We start from the raw sequence: 12,462 nt of genomic DNA, 5'->3' as shown, positions 1-12,462 counted from the left end.
TATCTTTTTAAATTTTTTTTGTTTCAATTTCATTTAGTTCTGTTCTGATCTTGGTTATTTCCTTTCTTCTGCTGGGTTTGGGTTTGGTTTGTTATTGTTTCTCTAGTTCCATGAGGTGTGACCTTAGATTGTCTGTGCTCTTTCAGACTTTTCAATGTAGACATTTAGGGTTGTGAACTTTCCTTTTAGAACTGCCTTAGCTGTATCTTAGATGTTTTGATAGGTTGTGTGATTATTGTCATTCAGCTCGAATAATTTTTTAATTTCCATCATGATTTCATTTTTGACCCAATGCTAATTCAGGAGCAGGTTATTTAATTTCCATGTATTTGCGTGGTTTTGAAGGTTCCTTTTGAAATTGGTTTCCAGTTTTATTCCACTGTGGTCTGGGAGAGTGTTTGATATAATTTCAATTTTCTTAAATTTATTGAGGCTCGTTTTATGGCCTATCACCTGATCTATCTTTGAGAAAGTTCCACGCGCTGTTGCATAGAATGTGTATTCTGCAGTTGTTAGATGAAATGTTCTGTATATATCTGTTAAGTCCATTTGTTCTAAGGTATACTTTAAGTCCATTGTTTTTTTGTTGACTTTCTGTCTTGATGACCTGTCTAGTGCTGTCAGTGGAGTATTGAAGTCCCCCGCTATTATTGTGTTGCTGTCTATCTCATTTCTTAGGTCTATTAGTAATTGTTTTATAAATTTGGGAGCTCCAGTGTTAGATGCATATATGTTTACAATCATGATATTTCCCTATTGGACTAGGCCTTTTACCATTATATACTGTCCCTCTTTGTCTCTTTTAACTGCTGTTGCTTTAAAGTTTGTTTTGTCTGATGTAAGCATAGCCACTCCTGCTTGCTTTTAGTGTCCATTTGCATGAAATGCCTTTTTCCACCCCTTTACTTTATGTGAGTCCTGATGTGTTGGGTGAGTCTTCTGAAGGCAGCAGATAGTTGGTTGGAGAGTTTTTATCCATTCTGCAGTTCTGTATCTTTTAAGTGGAGCATTTAGGTCATTTACATTCAATGTTAGTACTGAAACGTGAGGTACCATTGCATTCCCCATGCTCTTTGTTGCCTGTGTACTTTATTTTTTGGTTTTATGTTTTTGCTTTTTAACTTGTGTTTTTGTTTTATAGGTCCTGTGTGATTTATGCTTTAAAGAGGATCTGTTCTGAGGTGTTTCCAGGATTTGTTTCAAGATTTGGAGCTCCTTGTAACAGTTCTTATAGTGCTGGTTTGGTAATGGCAAATTCTCTCAGCATTTGTTTGTCTGAAAATGACTGTATCTTTCCTTCGTATATGATGCTTAGTTTCACTGGATACAAAATTATTGGCTGATAATTGTTTTATTTGAGGAGGCTGAAGATAGGGCCCCAATCCCTTTTAGCTTGTAGGATTTCTCCTGAGAAATCTGCTGTTAATCTGATAGGTTTTCCTGTATAGGTTACCTGGTGCTTCTGTCTCACAGCTCTTGAGATTCTTTCCTTCAGCTTAACTTTGGATAACCTGATGACAATGTGCCTAGGCAAAGATCTCTTTGTGATGAATTTCCCAGGTGTTCTTTGTACTTCTTGTACTTGCACGTCTAGGTCTCTAGCAAGGCTGGGGAAGTTTTCCTCTATTATTCCCCCAAATATGTTTACCAAGCTTTTAGAATTGTCTTCTTCCTCAGGAAGACCAATAATTCTTAGATTTGGTCATTTAACATAATCCCAGACTTCTTGGAGGCTTTGTTCATTTTTTCTTATTCTTTTTCCTTTGTCTTTGTTGGACTGGGTTAATTTGAGAACTTGTCTTCGAGCTCTGAATTTCTTTCTTCTACTTGTTCAATTCTATTGCTGAGACTTTCCAGAGCATTTCACATTTCTAAAAGTGTGTCCCAAGTTTCCTGGATTTTTTGTTTTTTCTTTTTTTTTTTTTTTTTTTTTTTTTTGGGGATTTAGTCTGGCTCTGTGCGCCCAGGCTGGAGTGGGTGGCTGGATCTCAGCTCACCAAGCTCTGCCTCCGGGTTCACGCCATTCTCCTGCCTCAGCCTCCCGAGTAGCTGGGACCACAGGCGCCCGCCACTTGGCCAGCTAGTTTTTGCTTATTTTTTAGTAGAGACGGGGTTTCACCGTGTTAGTCACCGTGTTAGCCAGGATGGTCTCGATCTCCTGACCTCGTGATCCGCCCGTCTCGGCCTCCCAAAGTGCTGGGATTACAGGCTTTTGTTTTTTCTTTAAGCTATATCTACTTCTTTGACTATTTCTCCCTTCACTTCTTGTATCATTTTTTGAATTTCCTTGCATTGTACTTTGCCTTTCTCTGGTCCTTCCCTGATTAGCTTAATGACTAACCTGAATTCTTTTTCAGGTAAATCAGGGATTTCTTATTGGTTTAGATCCATTGCTGGTGAACTAGTGTGATTTGGGGGGGGGGGGGGGGGGGAGGGCGGTGCTGACGAGCTTTATTTTGTCATATCACCAGGGTTGGTTTTCTGGTTCCTTCTCTTTTGGGTAGGCTCTGTCAGAAGGAAAGTCTAGGGCTGAAGGCTGTTGTTCAGATTTTTTTGTCTCACAGGGTGTTCCCTTCATGTACTCTCCCCCTTTCCCTGTGGATGTGGCTTCCTGTGAGCCAAACTGCAGTGATTATTGTCTCTCTTGTGAGTCTGGCCACCCAGCAAATCTACCTGGCTCTGGGCTGGTACTGGGGGTTGTCTGCACAGAGTCCTGTGATGTGAACCATCTATGAGTCTCTCAGCTGTGTAGATACCAGCACCTGTTCCAGTGGAGGTGGCAAGAGGGTGCAATAGACTCTGTGAGGGTCCTTAGCTTTGGTGGTTTAATGCTCCATTTTTGTGCTAGTTGGCCTCCTGCCAGGAGGTGACACTTTCCAGAAAACATCAGCTGTAGTAGCGTAGAGAGGGACCAGTGGCAGATGGGGCCCTAGAACTCCAAATATTATACACCCTTTGTCTTCCACTACCAGGGTGGGTAGGGAAGGACCATCAGGTGGGGGCAGGGCCAGGCATGTCTGAGCTCAGACTGTCCTTGGGCAGGTCTTGCTGCGGCTGCTATGGGGGATGGGGGTGAAATTCCCAGGTCACTGGAGTTGTGTACCTAGGAGGATTAGGGTTGCCTCTGCTGAGTCATGCAGGTTGTCAGGGAAGCGGGGGAAAGCCAGCAGTCACAGGCCTCACCCAGCTCCCATGCAAACCAAAGGGCTGGTCTCAGTCTCACCGTGCCCCCCACAATAGCCCTGAGTCTGTTTCCAGGCAGAGGGCGAGATTGGGCTTGAAAACTTGCCCAAGGCTTTACACCTCCCAGAGTATTTGGGGTGTCTCCTGGTCCTGTGGGAGCAGTCTGCTTCCTTCAGAGGGTCATTGGGTTCTCTCAGGATTGCTGGTTTGTTCTTGCAGTCAATCTGATGCTAAAATTCACAATACAAGCCTCCACATGCTGCTCTGTCCAGAGCTGCAATCTAGTCCTGCCTCCCATCCACCATGATCTGCAAATCCTTGGATGATTGATTGTTGAAGGTATCCAACATGATTCACAGCAGAGAAGGAAAGACCAAAGTCACCATATTGAAGCTCATCCAAGGCTACTTCCAAATACACTACGGGAGGCACAATCTTTTCAGTTGCTTTATGATACAAATAAAATAAGAGAAAGCAATGAAAACTGAACCTGTAAGGAAAATTTTGCTGACTATAAAGATAATTGTACCCTAACATGGATTAGGAGTTCCTTAGATCTTTCTGTCCGGGGTGAATTGAGGTCAGTTCTTCCTAGATGCCAAGAGATGCACCAAATATCTTACCAAAAGGGTTTAGTATTTGATAATTCTTAATGGATCATTTTCTTCAATTTCTGCTTTCCTCTATAAAGCAAATTGACACACTTTCCCATTTCCTAGAACCACAGCAGCCTCCCAAGTTAAACATAAACAGTCTTCTTCTGCACTTTCTCCAGGCTGCGCATGCTCATTAGTGGCATTGAGGAGAGCCTAAAAAATATTCCTTTACAATGAATTGGGGGTTCATTGTAAAATGGAACTTTTAACAAGTACTGGTAGATCCCATGATCTTGTTTGTGACAGTACTTAGTGTCTACCTTCCTATTCTCTAAAAAGCAATGCCAGGATGGGCCTTTAATACAATATCTAAAGCAGAAGTATGTTGGCTAAACAAGGAAGGGGTGGTTCTTAGATGGGCAGGTATTGCATTAATGAGGGAATGACCTTTGGAGAAGTAAAGACCTGTGTGTGGGCAGAAGTTTGTGTGGAGCAGAGAAGCTTCCAACCTGAGTGTGGAGAGTTAACACATTCTGCCACTCAACTCCCCTCCTCTGGTCCATGGGGCAGGGAAGAAGTCATTCAGAAGAAGAAGGAGAAGAATCCACCCTTCCTCACTCTCTAGCTCCCACAGAGACATCAGCTGCACTCAGCTAGTCTAAAAAGACTAAAGACCCAGCTCTATGGGGTCTTCATGGAGCAACCCACCAATCGCTTTGGCACAGTTTTGTCATGGCCCACAGAAGTTAGGAAAGAATAAAGATGAGAGTGGACCAGAAAGGCAAAAGTTAATAGTCATAATTTGGAAGGAAAAGAGGTTCTTCTCTTTGAGGTCATTTGCCTAAAGTGCTGGGAGGAAAATGGAAAACTTTTTCATGGCAATTATAATTGGAGGTTTGAGGAATCAACTGATGCCATTACTAACTGGTGCCCGTCCTCTACCTTCTTTTCAGAGCCCTTCCTAAATGCTTCAGCTTCTAGCATCTGAGTTCTCAGGCTCCCCACCCAACTGTCCATAGAAGAGTATCTTCCTAACTAGGAATGAACAGGTGATGGGGAAGGGATGAAGAAGGATAGAATCATTATAACAAAGTCTCTGGACAAAATTAAAGTGGAAAACCAATGTCATCTAGCTCACAGGACAACTAAGGCCCCAATTTGGAAAGACATGTGATTCCAAGTCCTAAGTGGAGATGAGATTACAAAGTGAGACATGGATGCTGGGGGGAGAAAGAGTTGATGATTCTTACAATTAATTCTTGAAAAGCTATAACATATCAACAATTGGAAAAAGGAGCTAAAATGTCATCTTGAAAATCCCATTTTGCAAGTGAAGCCACCCAGCTTCAGTTCACCCAGATGGCCTGCCAGAAGTAACATGGCAAGTCAGGGCCAGAGCCAGAGCTGTGGCCACAGGATTCTGAATCCAGATCCAGGGTTCTTTGCATTGTTCCATGTTCATATTCTTACCACATGTAAGCCCCTGCTAAGCCTCACTGGGATATTCCCCTCTCCCACACATCCCGCCTTGAGTGTGGATTATTTCTCATCAAGGCTATGCTTGATGCTATTGTACAGCCTGAGGTCATGCAATAGGGAGAGAAGCATGCACAGGGCAGGGCGTCAACCACAGAGGACTCTGGGGAAAGTCTTAGAGGAAGGGTGAATGGCTGAGAAATAGAAAAGGAGTGAAGACCTCAAAACATTCAGAGTGGGAAAGTTGAAAAGCTTACAGCAATATTGGAAGAAAAGCTAAGAAAGATTCAGCTTTAGACAGAGCTATAAAATGTAAACTTTTGTGTTCTGTGCCCCAACCCTCCTTTTCTTTGCCTTTTCCTCTAACATTGAGTTTCTCTTCTTCAGGAGCAAAGTTTTCTTCCAAGAAGAATCTAATGAGCACCTCTGAAAATTCTGTCAGGCAGATTACATAGGATGTCAGAACCAGAAGGGACCAGGACATAACATTGCCAATCCAGCCTGGAAAATTTTTTTTAATCTAGACCCTCAGTAATAGGGATCATCATCATCTTTGTTGAAGGCCAAGAATGTAAATCTAAACCCTTAATAGCCTGCCTGGCATATCGCAAGCCCTCAGCAAAAAGGACTGAAACTATGGAGTTTCTCCTAGACTCTGCATCCCACCTCAGGAGAGTGTGGCCTCAGTAGGTATTTGCAGGGCGTGATCAAATGCTATTGCTTGCATATGTCCTTTCAGGGTACTCTGCCACAGGTTTCACTCGGGGGCTCCCCTCTGGTCACCCCAAGTATTTGGAACCATATTCGTTCCAAGAGGTCATTATCCCTTCTCTACTTTAATTCAGGAGAAGCAGAGATGAGACAACACCTCCCCCTCCTTTTCCTTGGCCACCACAAGACTCACACACCAAGTTGCAGTTATATGCAAATTTCTTCATTGAAGAATTAGGAAAAACTGGCCAGGCACCGTGGCTCACGCCTGTAATCCCAGCACTTTGGGAGCCCAAGACAGGCAGATCTTCTGAGCTCAGGAGTTCGAGACCAGCCTGGCTAACGTGGTGAAACCCCATTTCTACTAAAAACACAAAAAATTAGCCAGGAGAGGTGGCACATGCCTGTAATCCCAGCTACTCGGGAAGCTGAGGCAGGAGAATAGTTTGAATCTGGGAGGCAGAGGTTGCAGTGAGCCGAGATCGCACCATTGCACTCCAGCTTGGGCAACAAGAGCAAAACTCCGTCTCAAAAAAAAAAAGGGGGGGGAATGAGGGAAAACTGAAAAGAATGATCATTTAGTCTGGACAAACTTCTGGTGAACCGTGAATAGAAACTCTCTCTCAGCTCCCAAGGGAAGGCATCTAAGGCCTAGGCTTTCTCAAAGAACACATCTTCTGTGCGGGGCTGCCACATTGCACAACTCAGGGAAGCGTCATTCACATAACAGTCTGTGTGAAGGCTCCCCTGGCCCTGTGTGGGGCCTGACCTACCCATAGCTATCAAGGCAGTCTTGTGTCACCCCTAAGTTGACCCACTTGTGCTCAGATCATTCACACGCCCTGAAGCTCCTGCTTCTTCAAGTCTCTGTGTCCTAAATACCACTTTCCTTCAGGAATCGTCTTCTCCTTTCCATACAAAAACATCTGTATTCCCTAAATCATTCCTATGCTTTACTGCCTCATGTAGACCTATCCACGCAGCTATGGTCAGCACTGGTATGTTGACCTCACTCAGTCTCAGAAATACCAGTAGAAGAATGGCCTCCAGTCCCATAATCAAGAGTGAATATGGATCCTTTCATTCTCCTATCAGTGATAGCTGTCCCAAAGACAAATGTTAAATGGGAGTGGGAGTGAGAAGAGTGCAGTGTGAACCACAATGGGAGAAAGCTCTCGCCCCACCCTTATGGTCAATGGGTATCCATTATAGTATGACAAAGATTTGGTTTATTTGGGGCTGTCTTTTATAGACAGTCATCCCCACCAAAGGGCTACTCTGGGGTTTACTTGTTACTCCGTCTAACCAAAAGACTTTAGTAATAACCTGCATGATCCCCAGATAGCAGAGCTTCTCCAAGTATGAGCTCTGAGGGGCCATATTGTTGGGAAATTGGATCTTGGGGGATTAAAAAACAAATCTTAGCTATCACGATGATTCATAGTCTCTAAAGGGTCACACTATATTAACAGACATAGAGTATATAGGGGAGAAGGGGAAATGATATGGGAATCAATGTCTTACAAGGCTCCTTAGGGGAGTGATAATTTTAAAAAGTTGAGAAACACTGCTTTAATAGAGGAGGGAAACAAGGATAGAGGGAAGTTGTCATTTTTAGTGCTATCATAGTTAGTGTTGTCATTTATTACCACCATCATCATTATCATAATTAGAAACATTTCATACCCATGCCCTAAGTTAATCCTGCTGACCATCTAAAGGTGTAGATACTATTTTCTCATTTAAGATGTTGAAACTGAGCTTTAGAGGTATTGTCCAAGGTCACACAGCTAGTAGTTGGCAAAGACATGATTTCAACCCAATTCTGTCTGACTCCAAAGCTCGTGGTCTCAGCCATCCTAGAATACTGACTGTAAAAGGGAGAGTAGCAACAGAACAGCACATCCCTACATCCTACCCTCTACTCTACCAACCTAAATCTAGCTTTTAGACCATGGAAAGCAGTCGGGTTGTAAGAAAGGAGACCGTCATATCCTGAAAAAACTCTAAGTTGGGTTGAGCATGGGGTGGAAGGAAGATGATCTTGCTCTTTCCTGAGTGTGCCCCTTCTTCCTGCCCTAGGAAGCACCAGCCTTTGGAACTAGGAGCCTGGAACCCAGGGCAGAGAGAGAAATAAGAAGTCCCTGGTGTGTGTTCAGCTACTGCTGCCGAAACCCCAGCTGGGGCTGCAGCCAAGCCCAAGAGATGAGATGACCTCTATACAAACAAAACTTCCCCAGGCGGTGCTTCTGCAAATATAAACATGGACTCACCACGTGATGGGTTCAACCAGTTCACATAAACACCAAAGAAAGAAAAAAATCCAAGGGGAAAAAAATATGCTTTAAAAGGACTGAGGAGGATATATAGTTTTGTGACTCAAAGAGGGGAAGATCAGGAGTCAAAGGGCCCTGAGTCTAGTGGGCCTGCTATCAAGTCACAGGGGCTCTTCCAAACCTGCACACAGGAAGCCTGCACCCCTTCCCAGTGTGGGAATCCTTTGTCAGGGGCAGCAGATCCATGCACGGTTGACTTTTCCTCTATATCTGAAGCACACTGGGCTGAACATCCATGAAAAACAGAAAGGGTAGTCCTGAAGCAGCAGGGCCAGCTGTTAAATATCAGAAGGACTGCCCCACTGCCAGGTGCTTTCACAAAGGGAGGGTACCTCAAGAGGTCCATTTAAGCTTAGGAACTATGTAAGCTGAATTATTTGGAGGCAGGGAATGGATGGGGTGAACTCTGAAGAAACAGCACACCCTTTCTTTCTGCCCCTACGTCCTCCTACTCTGTTGCCTGTGCTGGCAAAGAGGATGTTTTCCTCTGCAGCCCTGTGTTATCTGTGGGAATGCTAGCACAGTCTCTGTTGTTTTTGCAAATAATCCACACCACTCCTGTGAGAAGAGCCAGCTCTGCAGAGCATTTGCAAAGACCACGCTCTCCTGGACCGGAAAAGCCTTGACAGCACTCATCTCTGACTCCCATGACCCAAAATAAACTGGCCTAGGAGAAGGTTGGCCACTGGACCCGGTGGGCTGTGGGGATGGGATGCTCGGTGCTGCTGTTGTGGTCTCCCCAGTGTTTCCAGAAGAAACCACAGAGCTCTGGGAACCCACAGCAGCCAGGGCAGTCAGACGTCTCCAACTCTGAACTGAACCAAGAGGACTGTGGATGCTGCTTCCAACCCCACCCCTGTATTGGGATTCATTCTGCAGGCGCAGCCTCCTGGCGGCTCAGCAGGGCATCAGAGAGGCCTACCTTGGCTGCAAAAATAGCACTGAAACCCAGTCCAGCACAGGAATGGGAAAGGGACAAGGGAAAAGATACATGAGCAGGCATAGCCTGTGGGAGACTGGAAGAAACTGGGAGGCAGTATAAAGAGGGAATAAGGACGGGTGGATTGCAATGTATCAACACTAGCCCACCCTACCTACATTGTTGCACCCATTTACTTTCATAATATCACATGCACGCACTCAGGCCCCTCCACATGTGCCAAACCAATAATAGGTACGTCCTGTAACAACAGAAGATATTGGAGGCAACCCAGGCCAGTAGACTCCTAACTCTACCAAGTATCTGTGTAACTTTGGGTGAGTAACATGACTTCTCTGTATGTCAGTTTTTAAATGGAATAAACGATAGTACATATCTCATAGAGAAACTATGAAAATTAAATGAGTTAATATTTGCGAAGCACTTAGGACAGTGCCTGGCACACATCAAGCATTATTAGCATTGGTTCAACAAACACAGGCTCAAATGAACTTACCTTATATTTAATGTCAAAGGGCCCCTCACCCTATTCTTCTTTTATTCATTCATTTATTTACTCAATAAATATTTATTGAATGCCTTCTGTATGTCAAGCTCTATGTTAGCACTGCAGCTGTAAAAATTAGCAAAAACAACCATGGTCTACTCACTCTTGAGGTTCAGAGTCTAAACGGCATCTCTTTTGATTAACTTCTTCTCCAAGTAGCTATGACCTCTGTCCGGTGAAACCAGCCTGATCTAAATAAAATCTTGCGTAGGGGCACACAATCCTGAATGCAGAATCTGAAAAAGAAAGTTGGTTGTGGTTTTACAGCTGTCCCAGTCTTGGCCTACAGATGCAAAAAACTGCTGGAGTCACTGAATGAGCCCCAGTGTCAGAATGCAGGTGGTGTAAACCCTGGCTTAGTTGAAGTGGCCGGTTCTGTAGATTGCCTGGCCCAGACCCCATTCCAGTTCTAGCAGGCTTTCCTCTACTGCAGAGGCTAGAAACTGAAAAACTACATTGCTAAGATGCCCAAGCAGTGAAACTTTTGGATGTGATCTGAGACCTATTAACCAGATACATTCCTTCTAAGACTCCGATTTGGAATCAAGCTATGAGGGAAGAGAGGACCCACGTGGGATGTCCATTTCACTGGAGCTGACCAGAGTGCAGGCAGGTACATGGAGCAGCCACTGTCACTCTGGCTTCCCGATTCAACAGGCAGCTTCCTGATCATGGCAGAGGCAGCAGCTCCTGTGGGGGCCCAATTCTGCAGTGTGGTTTTGGGAGCCATCCCGGAAGCTTAGCCTAGACTCTTTTTCTTTAGTCCTCCAAGTTGGTCCGTGATACATCTATACCTCTTTATACATCTCCTTCATCCTGTACTCGTTGGACTGGATTCCACTGTCTGCATCTAGAAATGGAAGAATCCCCCAAGAAGAGGTGACCACCCTTAACAATGTAATTATGGTTAAACAAAGGCCTAAACCTAACCAAAAAACCAGATCCCCTAAGGTGCTAGGAAGGAGAAGTCACCAATTTCTTTACTGTCTGGCCAGAACCAACAGCACAACCAGCCAGCAGATTCAACAAATCCCTGCTTGACATTTTTCTTAACAGTAAACTTCTCCTGTTTACCAGGCAGAGAAGAAGTATGTCTACACAGGCCATGATGAACTATTGTAGATTCTGCCCCACTTTAGCCCTTAGGCATGAAGGACTGCTGGTCTCTCTCAAACACAAATATATCCCCCACCCCAAGGCATTTGCCCTTACTGTCCTGCCTGCTGGGAAGTGACTTTCTATTACATTTCCCTATTATATAATATCCTCTTTGTGGCACTTACGAATTATTTTATTGACTTATCTGCTTACGTGTTTATTATCTGTTTTCCCCCCATTAAAACATAAGCTTTGGGAGATCAGGAGCTCTGATTCGTTCACTCCGAATCCTTAGACTATAGAATATGCCTGGTAAATAGTAGGGGCTCAAAACAAATGTGTTGACTGACTAACTTGTTCACCGATTCTAATTCTTCAAACCTACTTCCTAAGGTCAGAGGCTTTTGAGTCAACCAAAAAGACCCAGCAGGCAGACAGGGTATGAATTAATCCCTAGTACATCTTGAGAACAGAAGGGGCTCATGGGTTAAAACATAAAGGTCAATGGCAGGGAAAACCTTCTCCCCTGAGAAATTAATAAGTTAAATCAGACGGAAATAAATTTAATCTTCTCCTTCTCCCCTTATTATCCTAATTGGTTTAATTTTGTGGCAACTTCTCAGCATTCTCACAATGGAAAGCAACTCATGTTGCGTTGGTAGCCCAGAAAGTAATTATCCTGTGGTTTTATTCTAATTCACTAACAGACACTTTGGCTTTAAAGGCCTCTGAGAGTGAAGTAAATAATGAAGATTAGAAAATGCTTTTACCATCCCTTATTCTTTTTCAAAATTTTAAACCATGATTTAAAATAAGTACATATGACAATTATGCTTTTTGAAATTAAAGTACATGATTTAGAGTACAATGTAAAACATAAATAGATGCAAACACTGAAATACAACTGGGCATCTCAGTTGCTGACCTTAACTGGTTTTGAATATTGCTGAATATAGCCTTGGTTTTATTCCAGAACTGAGCAAATTAAATGCTTTCTGATTATCCTAACTTGGACATAAAGTCTCCCCAGGGCTTATTCCAAGTCTGGTGTTCTTTGTATCTTTGTAGCAGTTTTTGTTTAACGAAAAAAAAAAAAAGAAGAAGAAGAAAAGTTCAAGGAGCATCTATCCAATTTTGGTCTCTAACAAGAGAGACCTTGAATGTCCTACTTGCAGTTTATCAGAGAAAAGTCTAAGTTGTCCTCTCAAGTTCCCAGCTCTCTTCCTGCTTCCTCCCCATCTTGCTGCCCACCAAGAAGAAAATAAAAAATCAGACAAAACTTTTCCACCCTCTTGAGATTTTTAACCCAACGCAATCACTTCAGCCTTCCCAGGACATGCCTGCCATGGACACAGACTATCTTATAGAAAGAAAAGAAAAGAGCAAAAGAGAAAAGAAAAAAGAGAAGAAAGGAAAGGGAAGGAAAAGGAAGGGAAGAAAAGGGAGAAGGAGAGAGAGAAAAAGAAAAAGAAAGAAGAAAGAAAGGAAAAGAAAGGAAAGGGAAAGAAAGAAAGAGAGAGAGAGAAAGAAAGAGAAAGAGAGAAAGAGAGGGAGGGAGGGAGGAAGGGAGGGAGG

General features: G+C 43.6%; 1 long non-coding RNA gene across 2 annotated transcripts in view; it reads right to left on the bottom strand.

Annotated features, from left to right (window-relative positions):
- LOC110740988 overlaps nt 1–12,248 on the bottom strand; it is a 65,474-nt gene extending 53,226 nt beyond the window's left edge. For both annotated transcript variants that reach the window (XR_002516441.2, XR_004176723.1), the window contains exon 1: nt 9,893–12,248. This is a non-coding gene — a long non-coding RNA (uncharacterized LOC110740988). The remainder of the gene's footprint in view (nt 1–9,892) is intronic.
- Between the last annotated feature and the right edge of the window lie 214 nt (nt 12,249–12,462).

Source organism: Papio anubis, chromosome 10, assembly GCF_008728515.1.
Source record: "Papio anubis isolate 15944 chromosome 10, Panubis1.0, whole genome shotgun sequence".
NCBI lineage: Eukaryota > Metazoa > Chordata > Mammalia > Primates > Cercopithecidae > Papio > Papio anubis.
Note: the sequence above shows the minus strand (reverse complement) of the source record. Positions and strands in the feature narration are given on the sequence as shown.